This window comes from Schistocerca cancellata, chromosome 8 (assembly GCF_023864275.1).
Source record: "Schistocerca cancellata isolate TAMUIC-IGC-003103 chromosome 8, iqSchCanc2.1, whole genome shotgun sequence".
Taxonomy (NCBI): domain Eukaryota; kingdom Metazoa; phylum Arthropoda; class Insecta; order Orthoptera; family Acrididae; genus Schistocerca; species Schistocerca cancellata.
The window spans coordinates 537,544,235-537,567,632 of NC_064633.1; positions in this window are offsets into that span (position 1 = coordinate 537,544,235).

Consider the following 23,398-nt stretch of genomic DNA (forward strand, 5'->3'; position numbering starts at 1 on the left):
CAATGGAGAGAAGTCTTCCGAAGTAAGAATGATTTCAGGTGTGCCGCAGGGGAGTGTCATAGGACCGTTGCTATTCACAATATACATAAATGACCTGGTGGATGACATCGGAAGTTCACTGAGGCTTTTTGCGGATGATGCTGTGGTGTATCGAGAGGTTGTAACAATGGAAAATTGTACTGAAATGCAGTAGGATCTGCAGCGAATTGACGCATGGTGCAGGGAATGGCAATTGAATCTCAATGTAAACAAGTGTAATGTGCTGCGAATACACAGAAAGATAGATCCTCTATCATTTAGCTACAAAATAGCAGGTCAGCAACTGGAAGCAGTTAATACCATAAATTATCTGGGAGTACGCATTAGGAGTGATTTAAAATGGAATGATCATATAATGTTGATCGTCGGTAAAGCAGATGCCATACTGAGACTCATTGGAAGAATCCTAAGGAAATGCAATCCGAAAACAAAGGAAGTAGGTTACAGTACGCTTGTTCGCCCACTGCTTGAATACTGCTCAGCAGTGTGGGATCCGTACCAGATAGGGTTGATAGAAGATATAGAGAAGATCCAGGATCATTTAGTAATCGCGAAAGCGTTACGGAGATGATAGATAAACTCCAGTGGAAGAGTCTGCAAGAGAGACGCTCAGTAGCTCGGTACGGGCTTTTGTCAAAGTTTCGAGAACATACCTTCACCGAAGAGTCAAGCAGTATATTGCTCCCGCCTACGTATATCTCGCGAAGAGACCATAAGGATAAAATCAGAGAGATTAGAGCCCACACCGAGGCATACCGACAATCCTTCTTTCCACGAACAATACGAGACTGGAATAGAAGGGAGAACCGATAGAGGTACTCAAGGTACCCTCCGCCACACACTTTCAGGTGGCTTGCGGAATATGGATGTAGATGTAGACTGACAAGCGTGGCAAAGCGCCCTAGGGACAGAGGAACGTCCCGCGCCACCAGACGGCGTAGCAGAAAAGTACGCTGACAACGGCTGCTCTCTATACGAAAACTGGTTCCTTCGCCAAGTCCCCTGCAAGGCCCTCAGAGATGGCAGTGGTTCTACAGATTGCTGTGCCACTCAGTGACTCTCAGGAGTCTCTGAAACAAAAACTGTTAAATGTACGTAAAATATGACGTAGTTACCCGTATGACTAAACGACTGAGATCCTCACCCGCTCCCATTTGGAGGTTTCCAGGAACTAGAATTATCCGACTGTAAAAATGGCACAATGATACTGCAGCATGAGAGGCGACACATCATGACGACCTGGGATGCCCGCCACCTACCGCTGTTCCGTCAGAGTTCCCCCAGTCACTACCAACCGTGACCCGGAGTCATACCCGATGGCTCATCACAACACGACGCCAGGAGTAACACCGCTGCGCCTCTCCAGAGCACTGGAAGAACGCGACCATTCCTCAGATCGCCACCACACTCGCCAGCGATGGTCATCCGGTGTAGCTCAAAACCGCGATTCATCGCTGATTACAATGCGATGCAACGGAACAGCAGTCGATGCTTCCCGGTCACAGTACTACTCCAAATACAGTCGCTTTTGCTGTGGTGTTGACGGTAGCCTACACAATGGACGGTAATTCCCTAGTACCTAGTCTCTGATCGATGGCGACACAAAGTGTTGGAAGGGTCCAATACTTGTTTTAGTTTGGCGGGCGCAGGTGTGAAGGAGTTACGATGTACTTGGTGCACAGTGCCGCGATCTTCCCTTGCGGTGGTCAGACGTGTTTGACCAGAACACTGGCGACGAGTGTACCACGCAGTCCGACATCAGGCCACTGTGATACCCGATTCCCCGCGAATCTACGAAGGCTTGATGAAAGTTAATGAATCCGGATTCTTTATTCTGTTCTCAATATTGGTTACGCTTTTACACTGCCAAAGAAACAGTGCCAAAGAAACTGGTATAGGCATGCGTATTAAAATACAGAGATACGTAAAAAGGCAGAATACGGCGAGGCGGTCGGCAGCGCCTGTATAAGACAACTACTGACTGTTGCAGTTCTTAGATCGGTTACTGCTGCTACAGGGGCAGGTTCTCAAGATTTAAATGAGTTAGAACGTGAAGTTATAATCAGTGCACGAGAGATGGGAACAGCATCTCAGAGGTACCGATGAAGTGGGTATTTTCCAGTACAACCATTTCACGAGTGTACAGTCAACATTCAGCAATCCGGTAAAACATAAAATCTCCGAAATCGCTGCGACCGGAAAAAGATCCTGCAGGAGTGGGACCAACAATGACTGAAGAGAATCGTTCAACGTGATAGAACTGAATCCCTTCCGCACACTGTTGCACATTTCAGTGCTGGGCCATCAACAAGTGTCAGTGTGCGAACCATTCAACGAAACATCATCGATTTGGGCTTCCGGAGCCGATGGCCCACTCGTGTACCCTCGATGACAGCACAACACAAAGCTTTACGCCTCGCCTGGGCCGGTCAGCACTCACATTGGACTGTTGATGGCTGGAAACATGTTGCCAGGTCAGCCAAGTCTCGTTTCGAATTGTATCGAGCGGATGGACGTGTACGGGTATGGCCACAACCTCATGAATCCATGGACCCTGGATGTCAGCAGCGGACTGCTGAAGCTGGTTGAGGCTCTGCAATAGTGTGGGGCGTGTGTAGCTGGAGTGATATGGGGCCCCTGATACGTCTACATACGACTCTGACATGTGACACGTACGTAAGCATCCTGTCTGATCACCGGCATCCATTCATGTCCATTGCACATTCCGACGGACTTGGGCCATTGCAGCAGGGCAATGCGATACCCATCACTTCCAGAATTGCCAGTGAGTGGCTCCAGGAACACTCTTTCGAGTTTAAACACTTCCACTGGCCACCAGACTCCGCAGACATGAACACTACTGAGCATATCTGGGATGCCTTGCAACGTACTGTTCAGAAGAGATCTTCACCCCCTCGTACTCTTACGGATTTACAGACAGCCCTGAAGGATTCATGGTGTCAGTTCCCTCCAACACTACTTCAGACATTATTCGAGTCCATCCACGTCGTATTGCGTGCTCGAGGGGGCCTTACCCGATATTAAGCAGGTGTTCCAGTTTCTGTCTCTCTTCAGTGTATATGTAATGCATATTACTCGGTCGACTTTCCCGCTTCATGGGCATAAGTTGCAATAATCTTCCACTAGAAGGCTCTGAATTGTAGCGTGCAACATGGCGTTGTGTAACGTAACTATGCAGGTGCGTGAGAAAACAGTGTGCAACAATCGAATTTCAAGCAGTCCACACGTGTAGCTCCCTCTACTTCAGCATGACAATGCCAGACCACACACGAGTGCTGTGACATCTGCAACAGTACAACGCGTTGGATTTATTGTCATCGATCATCCTCCATACAGTCCCAGCTTTTCCCCATCCGATTTTTATCATTTCCAAAACTTAAAGAGCACCTTCGAGGACTTCAGTTTGATAATGTTGAAGCCTTGGACGCAGAGGTAAGGTTGCGGCTTCGTCAAAAAATTCAGACACTCTACAGTGATGTTATCAACAAACTGATCTCTCGTTGACCGAAAGTACAGAGGTAGCTCATTAATACCTGTCACCTAAAAAATTCTCTCCAAGGCACTACTCAACAGGCTAGAACCACAAATTGACATAAAGATAGGTGAATACCAAGCGGGCTTCAGAAAAGGAAGGTCGTGTATTGAACAAATTGGGAATCTGCGAACACTGCCGAAGGTCAGAGAGACGAGCAACACTGTAGTCACATTCGTGAACTTTAAGGAGGCCTACGACTCCATAGACAGGGAGATTCTCTTTGACGGGGTTAGAAGAATATGGAATTAACAGAAAAACTACGGCACACATACAGCAAACACCTACGGACACCACATCCAAAATAAAATCTACGGGACAATGTCAGCCCTATTCGAGACCCATACAGGGATGAGATTCAACATCGTCTTGGACAAAATTATCGAAAAATGGTAGGAACAAGTACTCCAAATGGGAAGAACGTGTGCAAACAAGACGATTATAAAATGCTGGTACTTGTAGATGACTGGCAATACTCGGCAACAATAGATAACAAGCACAATAAGCACTGGGATACTCCGAAAACAGGTCTACAGATATCGAAGGAGAAGATGCCATACATGTGAAGGAAGAACAACAACAAGCACCAAAGCCATGTTACACGAAATACGGGAATGTTAACAGGGTGGAGAAATTCAAATCTCTTGAGAAATATATGTAATTAGGGGGATCAAACAAGGCAGCCAACATACAAAGAACAGAAACACGCCCCACATCATTACTGAGCCTCCACTAGCTTGAACAGTCCTGTGCTGACATATAGGGTCCATGGATTCATAATGTCGTCTCCATGCCCGTACACGTCCATCTGCTCGATGGAAAGCTTGCATTTCAAGTGGAAAAATCCCCAGATTACGTTTTCTTTTTTATGTGACTAAAAGTGAAAATATCTTATGTTCGGAGGGAAGCAGGCTCTGTCAAGGAGCGTCATGTGTATACGCCCGACTATCTCCCAGCCTGGGAATCTCCTTAGTGTAAATTAGAGAAGCGAGCTTTGTTTCAGACCAGGACGGTTCCGCTAAGCTTTCCAGGTGCGCACTGAGTCCGAAGGCGCTGGGATGACCTGGTCGGCCTCGCCTCCACGACTGGAGCCCAGCGCATGTAAGCGTTCACTACCGGACAGCCGAGCCGGGGTTCCCGACATGAATTCACAGGCTACTGCTAACAGGAACTAGAAGTAAACATAAATGAGTCGTAACAATCTGTGGTGTAACTCCAGCTGACCTCCTAACAAGCTAGATCGCATATTGTCAACTTAGAAAATTTAATGAATTACTGTGCTGATACACCTCTTACATTACTTGATTTTCAAACAGCTGAGCGGAACTGAACGTACTCAGACATTTCGCTCTTTACGTACTCTGATCAACACTGAACTGACACACAATATTTTTAGCGCAACGCATTCCGACTTTCAAAAATTCCTACAAAAGAATGGCCCTGACTAACAATAACCTATACCTTTCATGAATCACTTACCTCACAAAACTCTTCGTTACTCGAACTACTGCAATACAGCGAGCGCCACTACTGCCAGTAAATAAAAGATTAAACTACTGAAGGCACTAACTCTGATAGGCATAGTTAGCAAATGAAAGATTTTGATAGAGAACAATCAATGTATTTACCTTAATAGTGTTCAAAAGTCATAATATATATATATAGCAGTTCATGGCATCCAGTCTTACAAATTTACTGTCTATGATGGCCACACGTCCAGATCATCCGCTCTCAAAACTCCGCCATTTCTCTCCCCACATCCACCACTGCTGGCTGCTCACCTTCAACTGCGCAACGCTACGCGCTGTTAACAGCCAACTGCCCAACGCTAAAATAGCGTATACTCCAACAATGCAAACCAACCACACCCTTCACACAGCACAGTCAGTGATTTTCATATAGAGCGCTACGTGGCGTTACCAACATAAAAACCTAAACAGCCTACTTACAATTGCTCAGCTCAAATTCGTGGCCGGCCGATGGTGGCCGAGCGGTTCTGGGCGCTACAGTCTGGAACCGCGCGACCGCTACGGTCGCAGGTTCGAATCCTGCCTCGGGCATGGATGTGTGTGATGTCCTTAGGTTAGTTAGGTTTAAGTAGTTTTAAGTTATAGGGGACTGATGACCACAGATGTTAAGTCCTATAGTGCTCAGAGCCATTTGAACCATTTGAACCAAATTCGTGTAGCTTCATACCACTGCCGCAGAATAACACACTATGGTGGACATAGAATTTACTGTTGGGAATAATCGCGACTCCACAATACAGTCTGGAGCGGAAGACTTGCCATTGTTAAGTTATTAGAGCTGCTTCGCTACACCAAGGATATCTTCTTCTTACAAAAAAACCTCCCCATCGCACCCCCTTCAGACTTAGTTATAAGTTGGCACAGTGGATCGGCCTTGAAAAACTGAACACAGATCAATCGAGAAGACAGGAAGAAGTTGTGTGGAACTATGAAAAAAATAAGCAAAATATACAAGCTGAGTAGTCCATGCGCAAGATATGCAACAACAAGGATAATGTGAGCTCAGGAGCGCCGTGGTCCCCTGGTTAGCGTGAGCAGCTGCGGAATGAGAGGTCCTTGGTTCAAGTCTTCTCTCGAGTGAAAAGTTTACTTTCTTTGTTTTCGCAAAGTAATGGTCTGTCCGTTCGTTCATTTACGTCTCTGTTCACTGTAATACGTTTAGTGTCCGTGTTTTGCGACCGCACCGCAAAACCGTCCGATTAGTAGACCAAAGGACGTGCCTCTCCAATGGGAACCGAAAACATTTGATCGCAAAGTCATAGGTCAACCGATTCCTCCACAAGAAAACACATCTGATATATTCTATACGACACTGGTGACGGCATGTGCGTCACACGACAGGAATATGTTGTCGACCCACCTAACTTGTACACTTGGCGAATGGGTAAAAATATTCTTCTACCTTGCCCGATTTAGGTTTTCTTGTGCATGTGATAATCACTCCCAAAAAGTGATGAAAAAATAAGAGTTTGTCATATAAACTGCAACAAATGAATGCAACAGTTTCACAATCACACAGTTTTCCGTGTGCTCTGTCAAAACACTTGTTTTTAACGTTTTCAAATTTTTCCGTGTGTACACCGTCAAATCCTGCATATGTCCAAGCAAATCTGAAAATGTCCTGGAATTTTGGAGAGCGAAGTTGATTATGTGTGAGTGCCTGAACTTTGATAATTGACACACGATCACGTAAACAATACTGCTCTGTGTACCTGTGCAACTCCTCAAAATCATAGAATCTTTTCACAAAGTATTTCACTTGCCGAAAACCAAACACATCTAACGGTTGCACAAGAGGTGTACAACCTGGAGGAATGGTATTCACGTCTACTCCCACACTAAAATTGTACAATGCCTGATCCTTCTGTCCTGTATAGCTGTCAAGGAGTAAGGCAAAATCTTTGTCCGCGTAAGGAGCAATCACATGTTCATTAAAGTCTTTCACTAGTCTCTTCTCCATTTTTCCTGACGCACTGCAATTCACAATGACATTCGGCGTTTGCGCAAGTACCCTATTCACCTGTTGCTGAACTTGTGCTCCAAATGCACCTTTTTTCCTGCAAACATAAATAAAATGTACGTAAAAGAAATTCTGCTTTGTTTAGAGCATATTGTATGGTATAACTATGTGAAGTGGCATGCAGCTGGTCTACAGTACATTCCGTGTCGCCTTCTCCAACTAACGATAACGTGCGGGTCGATTTCATTTCATAGTTAAAACCGGACTGATTTGTGTTGACAATATATGCGTCATCATACTGTTGGAATCTGACGTTAGTTTCTGTAACAAACACCTTGGAACACTCTGAAAGTTCTTCCAATTTATTCGCGTAGTTCTTGCTTACATATTTCGTAATCTTCCTGCTCGTAAATTTGTACTTTCTTTTGAACGTGACAAGCCAATGAGATGAAGCCGTGAAGTCCAGGCCGATTTGTTTAGCGTAATGGCCCGCATCTCGTGGTCGTGCGGTAGCGTTCTCGCATCCCACGCCCGGGTTACCGGGTTCGATTCCCGGCGGGGTCAGGGATTTTCTCTGCCTCGTGATGGCTGGGTGTTGTGTGCTGTTCTTAGGTTAGTTAGGTTTAAGTAGTTCTAAGTTCTAGGGGACTGATGACCATAGATGTTAAGTCCCATAGTGCTCAGAGCCATTTGAACCATTTTTTTTTTTTTTTTTTTTTGTTTGGCGTAATGCAATCCCCAAATTTGTAGGCCTTTATCATGCACTGCACTTAATTTATTTCTGGTTTAAATAAATTGTCGGTATACATGGTTTTCTAGTTCACTGAACTTCTGTCTTCGGGTTCCACCTAGTTCCACGACTTCTTTGTAATATTTGTGCTTTTTTCCTCCATCCCTTTAAATTTCTTAAATTTTTTGTTACTTCACTCCATAATCTATATTTGCGTCTTTTAATTGGTTTGGACAGTAACCTGTATTGGAGCATGTCCTTCATGTAACCCAAAGAAATGCCATCAGATTGAAGTCGCAGTATTTCCTCTTCGCGTTCTTCGTACGGATCGTCAACTGTCAGCAAGTTATCGTCATCACCACACGTACTGTTTATCAATAAATGTAGGATATAATCATACAAATGACAAATGTTCGACAATCGTTCGATCCCTTAAGGAACTTTCCGATTCCTTACAGTTCGGAAATTATTCATTGACCTTGTTATTGAAGTCGCGAGTTATATTTGCTGGATTCATATTGCCCACGGAATACATCTCACGTATTTAATGCACTCTCGTCCAAAGTACTCAACAGTCAACTGCCAGCCAGGGAGCCTCGTTAGCAGGAATACTCTCTCTTCCGTGCGCTGTATTCGACTGACGTCGTGTGTTTCGATGTTTGTTTAGGTGTAGCGTCCCCATACTACGGTGCAGCTACCTCGTATCGGACGGACGGACAGATAATAATTGTCTGAAAATAAAAAATTAAACTTTTCACTCGAGGGAAGACTTGAATCAAAGACCTCTCATTTCGCAGCTGCTCACGCTAACCACGGGACCACGGCGCTCCTGAGCTCACATTATTCTAGATGTTGTTTATCTTGCGCATGGACTACTCAGTTTGTATATTTTGCTCATTTTTTTTCATAATTCCACACAACTTCTTCCTGTTTTCTCGATTGATCTGTGTTCAGTTTTTCAAGGCCTATCCACCGTGCCAACTTATAACTAAATCTGAGGGGGGTGCGATGGGGAGGTTCCCTTGTTAGAAGGGGAGGCCATGACGTTGGTATCACGGATTTACTTCAAACTTTGTACACCTTTAGTAGGCCATTAAAACAACATAATGCTCAAGTATCAAGGGGCACTACTTTGACACTTCCGAGAAAATCAAATGGTTCAAATGGCTCTGAGCACTATGGGACTTAACTTCTGAGGTCATCAGTCCCCTAGGACTTAGAACTACTTAAACCTAACTAATCTAAGGACATCACACACATCCATGCCCGAGGCAGGATTCGAACCTGCGACCGTAGCAGCCTCGTGGTTCCGGACTGAAGCGCCTAGAACCGCTTGGCCACCGTGGCCGGCTCCGAGAAAATCCAAAGAGAAATTTTACTCGTCTCTTATGTAGCTGATGTATCAGGGCGAAAGTACTAATCACGAGAAGTTATTGTGGTGAAGTGGTTCCGGCAATGTAGCTCAGCGTGTTCGGTCGGAAAGCTGGCTCGTCTCTGTAATAAAAAACTGTGTGAAACTTCAACGGATGGCATTTGACGTTAGCTACCACTAAATACAACGAACAATAACGAAAAAATGAAAAAAATTGCTTATCTTCGGGATTTGCAAAGGAGTCGTGGACGATGCTGCAGTTCGAATCCTGCCACACAGATCTTTTAATCCACATTTTTTCATCACTGGTCACATTATTTTATATATATGACATTCAAGAGATAATATAAGAAAAAAAGACACGTGCGTTTTCATAAGTTGTACTGAATTTCATATGTTATTTCAGTATTTACTATTTTTAATTAAAGTTTCAAGGACGAGGGACAGGCTTGGAAAGCCGAAGTCCAACCTTGATAAATAATGATGAAAATGACGTCATTCACAACCACTAATATAGTAAGTCACAATGTGCCGGACCATAAAAGTAATGTGGCCTCGACATCACACGTTGCAGAATGGTATTTCTCACACAGACATGGAAATCATAGATTGAAACGGCATGTACTACATCGAATGAATACACTTTTCCCGCATTTACAGTAAACGTTCATTGTTTCTAAAATTAAATATGACGATTGATGAAAAAAAATTAATCATGATGTTTGAGCGGGGGTCGAACCATCGCCTCATAGACGTTCGTCTTACGCAGCGCGAACGTTGGTCACTCTGTAAGTAGGCTGTTTATGTTTTCTTATTGGCAACGTTACATAGCGCTCTGTATGAAAATCACTGGCTGTGCTGTGTGCAGTCTGTGCTAGTTTGCATTGTTGTCTGCCATTGTAGTGTTGGGCAGCTGGATGTTAACAGCGCGTAGCGTTGCGCAGTTGGAGGTGAGCCGCCAGCAGTGGTGGATGTGGTGAGAGAGATGGCGGAATTTTGAAATTTGTAAGACTGGATGTCAATTATGAATATTAAGGTAAATACATTGTTTGTTCTCCACTAAAATCTTTCATTTGCTAACTATCCCTATCAGTAGTTCGTGACTTCCGTAGTTTGAATCTTTTATTTAGCTGGCAGTAGTGGCGCTCGCTGTATTGCAGTAGTTCGAGTAACGAAGATTTTTGGTGAGGTAAGTGATTTGTGAAAGGTAGAGGTTAATGTTAGTCAGGGCCATTCCTTTGTAGGGATTTCTGAAAGTCAGATTGCGTTGCGCTAAAAAATATTGTGTGTCAGTTTAAGCACAGTCTTGTATAAATTCTTCAAAGGGGACGTTTCAACTCTACCGTCGTGAACTCTAACGTCCGCCACCTTCCCACAGATACGTAAGCCACATAACAGACGCGTAAAACTTCTCTTGCGATTTCCTCGGAATTTCCAGAGTAGTGCACGTTACTACTTGCACGTTACTAACGGTGTACAAAGTTTGAAGTACATCTGTGATCAAAACGTCGTGGCTTCCCCTAGTTAGTTACTCATATTGGCAGCAGTCCTTGATTCGAATTCTGGAATATTTATTTCGTCTTCTTTGGCAAAGGAATTTCGGAAAAATGTATTTACTATCCGCATTGTCAAAGCTTTGTCCGTGAAACAATGTGATGTTACCGTCAGCGCCAACTCTTTTCTGTCCCATTACTTCATTAAAGTTTTTGCGCGGAGCCGTATGAATTTCAGCACAAACGAAGTATTTAATGGCAGCCTGTGGGAAGAATGTCAGATGCCAATGCCAAGCTAGGCGGCAGACTGAGGGACACAGCTGCTGCTGTTGTGACCGGTGCGACAGCTGTCAAAGTACGAGGGCGTGCTGAGCGGTAATGCCTCTGAATTTTTTATGTGAAATCTCTTAAAGCTTTTTAAATGAAACAAAATTTTATTAATGTTCTACGCCTTTATTTTTCATGACTATTTATTTATTTTTCAACATAATCAGCCTGGCGACGAATACGTTTCTCCCTATGGAAGACCATTTCGTTGATGCCGTCATTGTGGATTGTTTGACTTTGTTGACAGACAAAATATCCTCACCTCCACTTACAGCGCTTCTTCACTGTCAAGGTTGGTTCTTAGAAGGTGTTCTTTAGGTTGGACCAGATGATAATCAGATGGGCTCTAAGGTGGATGATCGATGACAGTAAACCCAAGACATCGGATTGTTGCAGGTACCGCAGAACTCGTTTGTGGTCTGGCATTGTCATGCTGAAGGAAAGGGTTCTTCGTGTACGGAAAAACCCTTCGAATTCGTGCTTTCAGTTGTCTGAGGGTTTCTCACGCACCAACATGGTTACGTTACACATCGCCATGTTACGCGCTACAATTCCGAGCCCTCTAGCGGCAGAGGTTGCAACCTGCGCCAGCGAAGAGGGAAAGCGGGCCTAGTTATATCCATGACATACACAGTTTGTAAATTTTGAGTTGACAAACCAGAATAACTCCAAAATAAATTTCACACGAAAAAATATGTAGAATTCAAAGTTGATTATTTTCGAGGGGGACATTTGCTGGTGCTAAAATTAGTCCACCACCCCAGCCCCTGGAGGTGAGACAGGAGGCAACTTTAAAATTTCAAATGGGATCCCCATTTTTTAATGTAGAATCAGATTGTACATAAAAAATTACGTACATTTTGTCCGAAACATTTGTTTTGACGTTTGGTAATTGGCGCTGTAATTCAAGAAACTCCAGGTTCTCATTTTTGCGTGGAAAATGGTTACGGAGTCAATTAGTTTTTTAGTTAATGAGTTCATTCGTTAATAAGTAGGATGTTTGGTTTGTTAGTTAGCTACTCAGATGATTTGTTTGATAGTTAAAAGTTGTGTGGCCTCATGACCAAGAAACAAATTAATATTTGGGTCAACATTTCTAAAACTCTAATTCCTGTCTCTCAAACGGCACCCTATGTGGAGAGAGGGAGAGTTTTAGTTTTAGCAAATCAAAATTTACGATATAAATAAGTATTTCTTGAACTACAGAGAAAACTAGTAAGAATCAAAACAAATGTTTAAGACAAAATGCACATAGTTTTTTATGTATAATCTAATTCTGCAATAAAAATGGGGGTTCCCATTTCAAATTTTTAAAGCTTCCTCCCGCCCCATCCCCATGGGGCTGGGGTGGTGGGCTAATTTTAGCACCAGCAGATGTCCCTCTCGAAAATAATCAACTTTGGATTCTACACATTTTTTCGTGTGAAGCTTATTTTTCGAGTTATTCTGGTTTGTCAACTTAAAATTTACACCCTTTATATCTCAAGCCATATTGAAACACAATAAAAAACTCGGAGTCAGTACTTTTCAGCACAGCCTCGTACACTGAGGGAAGCATACGCTTCTCATAACTGTGCCGTCCTCGCCACCTACAAATAGATGACTATAATAATTTATTAAAATCTGTTCTGTGTTAGGAATACGAATCCCAGGGATATGCTGAATATTAGTAGAAAGATGCCACAGTGCTTTAGAAATCAATAATAAATAAAATTTTGCAGTAATAAAACAAGATTGCGGTGCAACGCGATCACCCGAGAACATACGCGACGCCATAAGAAGCGCAATACAAAATTATAACTGTACTGAACTGAGAGTCAGAAATCGAAGGGGTAGAGTGCCATATATTCTGGTGCAATTCATTGAAACGTTCAACTATAGATGGTTCGGTCTGCAATACGTGTCAAGGTGAAGTCAGGCAAAGAATCTCTTACGTCATCTTAACAGAGCAATGGCGATGATTTTGTATATTTTGTGCTTTACCATTGATACTGAACTACCATTAGCACAGCATACGACGCCGATGTTGGCCAGCTTTATTTATTCCGTACAGAAGCATACCTAATTACCTATCGAAGTAATTCACACATTTCATCAGAAACGACAGGTAATGGGAATATGAAGCAGGCGCCTCGCGGTAAGTGTCAATAACAATATAACGAGACATTGTCAACAGAGTTCGTCGAAAGGTACTTGCAATACGGAACCCGGGGAAAATTGCTCCAATAGGAGCACAAAAAAATGTGAATATGTTCCCGTTTATTTAAAAGACTCTGACTGAAAAGTGGCATAGCAGCTGCATCATTCTGCTTTCCTCAGCTCCTTTAAAAGTTTCCCAAAAATTTTAGCATGCGAACATATTCGTGCTCTTTTGAAACACTCATATCACCTCAAACTCTCACGAGATTCCTCAACTGTAACTCACTCACATTCACTAGTTCATCGCTATAACTCGCTTGTAACCATCCACTCCAAGTTGCCCTTTCTCACTCACTCATTCACTCCTACTCATTGTCATTATCTCTTTTTGTCTCCCTGTCATTGTCTCCTCTGACAAAACCAAAGTCTCCTTCGTTCTGTTCTACTACTAGAGTCTCCTGTCACTGTCTTTGTATCCCTCTTGCTCTCCCTTACTGCTAACATCTCCTTCCTTCTTTCCTACAGCTGCTGTCTCTGCCCAGTGTCACTACTTCTCTCTTCCTCGTAGCAGTTGTCATACACTCTGTCTCTCATTATCACTTTTTCATCCTCTTTATTCCCCTCCCTCTGGCACTGTCTCGATCATTCTTCCCCTAGTACTGTTCTGACTTTGTCAACTATGTTCCAATGCCCCTGTGTCGTCCTCTCTCTCACACGCTGCCATTGTCTCTTTCGGCCTTTCCATAAGACAAGCACTGTCTACTATCTTTCAGTATTTACTACTTTTTCGTCACTTTTTCACTGTCTTCTTCCTCTCAGCATAAAAAGTACAAACATAATCGCATGCCAAACTTTGCAGCATATTTCTCGTTGTTAAGTCACTTTATGAAGTATCACACTCGATGTTACATGCATAGTTTACGTGTACAAGTAGGGTAACTTCGAACCTCTGTATCTCGGAAGCCGGTAAAGAATGAAGAATATTTTCAAGGTTCTTCGAGATTAGGAGCTTAGGCATACATCGTAAAAATTAAAAAAATAGCCATATTCTTTATAAAGTCGTCTTCGAATCTTCGGCTGCGTTTTGGTCCGCTGCTAACAGGGAAAATATAGTAATCAAACGCTTTTCTTTGATTTTTCGTAGGAACCGCCCATGAAATAATGGTGCCTCCGTAACTCACATCACGCCCACCGGAGACCACATCAAATGCAAAAAGAACCAACCGATCTGTCCCACTTGCCTAAGCAGGAGGAGGTGTGTAGCATTCAAACTTTGACTCCTGTGCTTTACTGTACTGTAGGATAGTGACAATAAGACGATCCTTCGACTGAGTATACAAATAGTCCCTAGCCCAAAGGTATTACAAAACACTTGACCCTATGTTTTCATCACCATTAGACCCCGAGATAAGAGTACCAGATAATCCCGCATTTATGCGCGGATTTTTGGGACATATTAGGTACGTATGCTGTCGCATGCATACCGATAATTAGGCTGTTCTGTTGTTCCAAATGTCGGCCGATGGAGGACAAGTAGATTATCGTATCTGACGGTCAGTGACGTAAGGAATACTATAGGCAACGCGTAACCCTGTGCTATTAATAAAGAATTTCAAATTGATTTCGTATTTCTAGATTTCCAGATGGCTTTTGACACTGCACCTCACAAGCGGTTTGTAATCAAATCACGTGCTTATGGAATACCGTCTCAGTTATGTGACTGAATTCGTGGTTTCCTGTCAGAGAGGTCACAGTTCGTAGTAATTGACGGAGTCATCGGGTAAAAAGGAAGTAATTTGTTGCGTTCACCAAGGAAGTAATCTACATCTACACCAACACGGATACTCTCCGAATCACATTTAAGTGCCTGGCAGAGGTTTCATCGAACCACCTTCACAATTCTCTACTATTCCCATCTCGTACAGCACGCGGAAAGAATGAATATCTGTATCTTTCCTTACGAGCTCTGATTTCCCTTATTTTGTCATGGTGATCGTTTCTCCCTATGTAGGTCGATGCCAACAAAATATTTTCACAATCTGAGGAGAAAGTTGGTGATTGGAATTTCGTGAGAAGATTCCGTCGCAACGAAATATGTCTTTTTTTCAATGATGTCCAGCCCAAATCGTGTATCATATCAGTGGCAATCTCTCCCATATTTCGCGATAATACAAAACGTGTTCTTTGAACTTTTCCGGTATACTCCGTCAATCCTATCTGGTAAGGATCCCATACGGCGCAGCAGTATACTAAGAGAGGACGGACAAGCGTAGAGTAGGCAGTCTCTTTAGTAGATCTGTTGCATTTTCTAAGTATCCTGCCAATAAAACGCAGTCCCTGGTTAGCCTTACCAAGAACATTTTTGTGGGTTCCTTCCAATTTAATTTGTTGATAATTGTAATTGCAAGGTATTTAGCTGAATTTGCGGCCTTTAGATTTGACTGATTTATCGTGTCACCGAAGTTTAACGGATTCCTTTTACCACTCATTTGGATGACCTCACACTTTTCGTTAACTAGGGTCAACTGCCAATTTTATCTTTTATAAATCGTTTTGCAATTTGTTTTGATCTTCTGATGACTTTATTAGTCGATAAACGACAGCTTCATTTGCAAACAAGCTAAAATGGCTGATCAGATTGCCTCCCAAATCGTTTATATGGATAACGAACAGCAAAGCGCCTGTAACACTACCTTTGGGAACGCCAGAAATCACTTCTGGTTTACTCGTTGACATTCCGTCAGTTACTACGAACTGTGACCCCTCTGACAGAAAATCGCAAATCCAGTCACATAACTGAGACGATATTCTATAAGCACGTAATTTCACTAAAAACCGCTTGTTTGGTACAATGTCAAAAGCGCTCCGGAAATCCAGAAGTGTGGAATCAGTCTGAAATCCCTTGTCAGTAGCACTAAACACTTCATGAGAATAGAGAGCTAGTTGTGTTTCACTGGAACGATGTTATCTAAACCCATGTTGACTTTGTGTCAATAGACTGTTTGCTTCCAGGTAATTCATAATGTTCGAACACAATATATGTTCCAAAATACTGCTGCGTATCGACGTTAATGATATGAGCCTCTAATTTAGTGGATTACTCCTATCTTTCTTGAATATTGGTATGACCTGTGCAACTCCCCAGTACTTGCGTACAGATCTTTTGTCGAGCGAACGTTGTGTATGATGGTTAAGTATGGAGCTAATGCATCAGCAGATTTTGAAAGGATCCTAATTTGTATACAGTCTGGACCAGAAGACTTCCTTTTGTTGAGTGATTTAAGTTGCTTCACTACTCCGAGGATATTTACTTCTACGTTACTGATGTTGACAGCTGTTCTCGATTCCAGTTCTGGAATATTTACTTCGTATTGTTTTGTGAAGGCATTTCGGAAGACTGTGGTCAGTAACTCTGCTTTGGCAGCACTGTCTTCGATAGCATCTCCATTGCTATCGCGCAGAAAAGGCATTGATTGTTCCTTGCCGCTAACATACTTTACAAACGACCAGAATCTCTTTGTATTTTCTGCCAGGTCTCGAGACAAAGTTTCGATGTGGAAACTATTAGAAGCATCTCGCACTGATTTACGCGCTAAATTTCGAGCTTCTATAAAAGATCGCCAGTCTTGGGGATTTTGCGTCTGTTTATATTTGGCATGTTTGTTTCTTTGTTTCTGCAACAGTGTTTTGACCCGGTTCGTGTACCAAGGAGTATCAGCTCCGTCGTTTGTTAATTTTATTGGTACAAATCTCTCAATAGCTGCCGATGCTATTTCTTTGAATTGAAGCTACATCTGGTCTACACTTACATTATTAATTTGGAAGGAGTGGAGATAGTCTCTCAGGAAGGCGTCAAGTGAATTTTTATCTGCTTTTTTGAATAGGTATATTTTTCGTTTATTTTTCGAGGATTTCGAATTTACAAATTCAGTCTTGCTACGACAGCCCTGTGTTCCATAATCCCTGTATCCGTTTTGAAGCTCGTTATTAACTCAGGATTATTTTTTGCTAAGAGGTCAAGTGTGTTTTCACAACCGTTTACTATTGGCGTGGGCTCATCAATTAACTGCTCGACATAATTTTCAGAGAATACGTTTAGCACAATTTCGGATGATGTTTTATGCGTACGTCCGGAATTAAACATGTATTTTAGCCAACAATCGAGGGTAAATTAAAGTCACCACCAACTATAATCGCATGAGTCGGGTGCTTGTTAGAAATCAAACTCAAGTTTTCTTAGAACCTTGCTGGTCCTTACCTATAGAAACGGTTTAGGAAACAATCTAAGCAGCCGTCTTATACTATTTGTAGATGATGCTCTCGTTTATCACCTAGTAAAGTATTCATAAGATCAAAATAAATTGCAAAACGATTTAGAAAAGGTGTCTGCATGGTGCGAAAATTAGCAATTGACCCTAAATAATGAAACGTGTGAGGTCATCCACATGAGTGCTAGAAGGAACCCTTTAAATTTCGGTTATGCGATAAATCAGTCAAATCTAAATACCGTTACTTCAACTAAATCCGTAGGAATTACAATTACGAACACCTTAAACTGGAAAGAACACACAGAATATATTGTGGGGAAGGCGAACCAAAGGCTGTATTTTATTGGCAGAACCCTTAGAAGATGCAACAGTCTACTTCTTGGATCCTTACCAGATAGGATTAACGGAGAACATCGAGGAAGATCAAAGAAGAGCAGAACGTTTTGTATTATCGAGAAATAGGGGAGAGAGTGTCACTGACATGATAGAGAATTTGGGATGGACAAAGTTAAAATAAAGGCGTTTCTCGTTGCGGCGGGATCTTTTCCAGAAATTTCAATCACCAACTTCCTCCTCCAAATGCGAAAATATTTTGTTGAGGCGCACCTACACAGGTTGGAACGATCATCATAATAAAATAATGGATGTCTGAGATCGCACAGAAAGACAGAGGTGTTAGTTTCCTCCGCGCGCTCTGCGAGAGTAGAATAACACAGAAATACAGGTTGGTCCATTGATCGTGACCGAGCCAAATATCTCACGAAATAAGCGTCAAACAAAAAAAAAACTACAAAAACGAAACTCGTCTAACCTGAAGGGGGAAACCAGATGGCGCTATGGTTGGCCCGCTATATGGCGCTGCTATAGGTCAAACGGATATCAACTGCGTTTTTTAAAATAGGATCCCCCATTTTTTATAACATATTCGTGTAGTAGGTAAAGAAATTTGACCACTTTTTTCGCTTTGTGATAAAAGGCGCTGTAATAGTCACAAACATATGGCTCACAATTTTCGACGAACAGTTGGTAACAGGTAGGTTTCCTAAATTAAAATACAGAACGTAGGTACGTTTGAACATTTTATTTCGGTTGTTCCAATGTGATACATGTACCTTTGTGAACTTATCATTTCTGAGAACGCATGATGTTACAGCGTGATTACCTGTAAATACCACATTAATGAAATAAATGCTCAAAATGATGTCCGTCAACCTCAATACATTTGGCAATACTTGTAGCGACATTCCTCTCAACAGAGAGTAGTTTGCCTTCCGTAATGTTCGCACGTGCATTGACAATGCGCTGACCCATGTTGTCAGGTGTTGTCGGTGGATCACGATAGCAAATATCTTCAACTTTCCCCACAGAAAGAAATCCGGGGTCGTCAGATGCGGTGAACGTGCGGACCATGGTATGGTGCTTCGACGACCAATCCACCTGTCATGAAATATGCTATTCAATACGCTCTAACCGCACGCGAGCTATGTGCCGGACATCCATCATGTTGGAAGTACATCGCCATTCTGTCATGCAGTGAAACATCTTGTTGTAACATCGGTAGAACATTACGTAGGTAATCAGCATACATTACACCATTTAGATTGCCATCGATAAAATGGGGGCCATGACCTCAGAAGTTATGTCCCATTGTGCTCAGAGCCATTTGAACCATGCCGGTTTACGTTACCACTGTTGGTGAATGACGCTTCGTTGTTAAATAGAACGCGTGCAAAAAATCTGTCATCGTCCCGTAATTTCTCTTGCGCCCAGTGGCAGAACTGTTCACGACGTTCAAAGTCGTCGCCATGCAATTCCTGGTTTATAGACATATGGTACGGGTGCAATCGATGTTGATGTAGCGTTCTCAACACCGACGTTTATGAGATTCCCGATTGTCGCGCAATTTGTCTGCTACTGATGTGCGGATTAGCCGCGACAGCAGCTAAAACACCTACTTGGGCATAATCATTTGTTGCAGGTCGTGGTTGACGTTTCACATGTGGCTGAACACTTCCTGTTTCCTTAAATAACGTAACTATCTGGCGAACGGTACGGACATTTGGATTATGTCATTTACGATACATACATAGCACACGCCCGTTGGGAATTTTGATCGCAATAGCCATACATCAACATGATACTGATCTTTTCCGTAGTTGGTAAACGGTCCACTTTAACACGTGTAATGTATCACGAAGCAAATACCGTCCGCACTGGCGGAATGTTACGTGATACCACGTACTTTGTGACTATTACAGCGCCATCAATCACAAAGCGAAAAAAGTGGTCCAACTAAAACATTCATATTTCTTTACGTACCACGCGAATATGTAATTAAAAATGGGGGTTCCTATTTGAAAAAACGCAGTTGATATCCGTTTGACCTATGGCAGCGCTATCTAGAGGGCCAACCATAGCGCCATCTGGTTTCCCCCTTCAAGCTAGACAAGCTTCGTTCTTTGTAGTTTTTTCGTTTGACGCTTATTTCGTGAGATATTTGGCCCGGTCGCCATCAATGGCCCACCCTATACGGTGAAGGTGCTTCGATGAACATTCTGTCAAATACTTGCCGGCCGCGGTGGTCTAGCGGTTCTAGGCGCTCAGTCCGGAACCGCGAGACTGCTACGGTCGCAGGTTCGAATCCTGCCTCGGGCATGGATGTGTGTGATGTCCTTAGGTTGGTTAGGTTTAAGTAGTTCTAAGTTCTAGGGGACTGATGACCACAGATGTTAAATCCCATAGTGCTCAGAGCCATTTGAACCATTTTGTCAAATACTTAAGTCTGATTTGCAGAGCATTCATGTAGATGTAGATATAGATGTGGACACAGTGAACTACTTCTTCAGTCGCTCTGAACTGTCCAAAGGAAGGAAGGAAAATTGGTGTCTAACGTCGGATCGACGACGAGATCGTTCTTGTAGTGTAAATGTGAATGTCGTGTAACTAGGGCCTCCCGTCGCGTAGACCGTCCGCCGGGTTCAAGTCTTTCGATTTGACGCCACTTCGGCGACTTGGGCGTCGATGCGGATGAAATGATGATGATTAGGACAACACAACACCCAGTCTTTGAGCGGAGAATATCTCCGACGCAGCCGGGAATCGAACCCGGGCCCTCAAGGATTGATATTCTGTCGCTCTGACCACTTGTAATGTTTTGGCACTAAAGCGGTCTTTGACGACGACAGTGATGTATAGTGGTTTTCCGTCGTATTACCCTCAACAGTTAGAGGATGACATTTCTAGTCAGATGATATCATTGACTATGCACGATCATGTGCTGAAACTCAGTTTAGCGGCATTCAATGAACTCGTCTCTTTGCAGTCTGGTACATGACACTGACTAATTGGCAGTTCTGTTTATCATTTCACACACAAAAAAAAAAAATCTGAAGTATCGGAGCACAATCAGATTAAGTTCGCCTATACGAATAAAAGCAAAAGAGATTGAATCCGTTTGGCACCATTAAATTTTATCTCACGTCCCTGACGTGAGGTTTTTGTATGAATACATTGAAAAATTCCTTACCTTCACAGCGAAAAGACGTGATGCCGTGACACTGGAGTTGTAGGTTATTAACTGAACGTTGTATGGTAGGCCACTCACCTGTAATGAGAAAAAGTGGTGTCACTTCTGGGAAGGGAACAGGTGGAGAAGAGCGCCCAGTGCAAAATGGAAATATTATTCTTGTCATAAATAGGAGATACTATGAATCTTTTAGAAGAAACACACACACACACACACACACACACACACACACACACACACACACACCAGAAGAACTCCGCTGACCGTATCCTTAATGAGCAGACTGAGTTGGTGGGCTAGTACTCATTTCTTGAAAATTTCCAGGAACTAGTTTCCACTCCCCAATATAAAGTTTCTCCATCTATCTGCAAATGAACTACCAAATCTAACAAAAATGTATATATCTTCTATGGCCAGTGCGTTTCATAGCAGTAAATAGTAACAAAATTTTATGTGTCGTCGTTGGCAACATTCCAATAGCACATGAAGTTTTGGTGTACCATCTTATCCACATTTATTTCTCCACCGTTTAGCGAAATAAGTTTGAAATGCTACGAATCAGTATGTTTCATTTACTTTCCTGTATTTAACGCCTTGTATTTAACGTAAAATACGTTTTCAGTTAAATATAACAGTAATATATGCATTCCTTTCCCGAAATGCTGTATCTTAAAACTGTATCATCATATCGCAGCATGTCTTGACACTCACAGTATTCTTTGCAACCACTCTCTCATATGTTGTGAGTCAAGATAGGTCTAGCGTATTCTTAGTTTTGTTTTAAAGGTCGAAAGAAAGAGTTTAATAATGAGAATCAATGTGTGCCGGTGTGAAAATACAAAAAGCAATATGATTACGATTCGTTGGGCAAAAACTGCAAAAACAAACGTTCAAGACTGACATTTCACGTAACTTGCATAGTAATACAGGTTGCTGCTGTCATTACTGCACTTTTGTAACGGAGAATTATTCTTTTTCCTAGGGAAAATCACTAATAAACTTACATAACATGTGTTTTGACGAAAACATGCAAATTCGAAACTGGCGACGGAAGTTTTTCAGTAAAGTGCGCCGAAACACTTAGTGGCTGCTAGCTGCCGTACGTCATCGACAATTTATATCACATAACAGCCAATCGGGTCTTTATTTGACAAAATTACATATTAAGTTGATATTAGATAAGAATTTTGAGTTAAGAAGTGTCCACAGTTAATGTTATTGCTTCCATTGACATAGCCCTGTTTTCTCATTTGTAATATTTTAAATCATGGGTAACATTTAACGTAAGAGGAAAATGTGGTACGACGGAAGGAAGACCAGATATTAACGTCCCGTCAACAGCACGTTCATTAGATATGGATGCATGGTACGAACAGATCAATATATTGGCGACACAATGATCAAAATGATCTACATTTTTCAGTTTCTAGTGGAATACAGCTGGGAGGGAGGAATATGCAAGTACTATAATGAAAGACAATTTCAGAATGTGGGCAACCACAGCTGTGGAAATTCATGCAAAAGTGAATTGTATCAAGCCGCAAGCAACTGTTAATTGATGGGTTATTCACACGCCCTGTTTCGCTGCATTAAAGCAGCATCTTCAGGTGATACTACATAGAAAAGAAAGCAGTCGTGTAATCTATGTAATTAAAAATGGCAGCCAATAAAAGTGAACCTAAATAAAAGTACTTACAACAGTGTCACATAAATTAGTACACGAAGACGTCCCCAACGTTCGTGGTCACAGAATTCAACCCCATGAAGAGGGGAAGTAATCAACAAATAGCAAACGGAGGGGATTGGGGAGAATAGTGAAAGGGATGAGGCACCATGGCATAAAGAATCGTAATTAAATGTATTAACATTTAATTACAATAAAATGTAATTTAAAACACATAAAATGAGATACCTTGAAAGAGGATTACTGTTGATGGGGTAAAAGATCCACGTAGTGGACACCAAATGAAAAAAGCTACTCCTTATGTTTCTGATCTAGACTGCCATAAAAATGCGAAGGAACTGTTAATCAGAACTCAGGGAGAAGTTGTATTCTAATTCACAATCGATTTATTGATTTTAAACTAGACAAGACAACAAAATTATTAAAGAATCACCATACAGAAAAATATTTATTTAACAAAAGCCTTATTAAAATGGGATCCATGGTGGAGAAAGTGATCTGCTGGGGATCGACACACGACACTAACCAGAACACTACTCACTCATCTCACTCCATACACGTGAATCCAGGTTATGGCATCAAACTACACCACCAACAAGCATCTATATTCTACCATACAAAATAAAGGAAAAACATGGTTCGAAAGAACAAGGTATTGAGAAACAGATATTTAGCCCTACATCACAGCAGCGAATACTTTACCATCCTACTGCTCAGTCGGCACACTACGATGCGTTTGGCGACTGAAGTCATGGACGGCGGCAATCTATTATTAAAT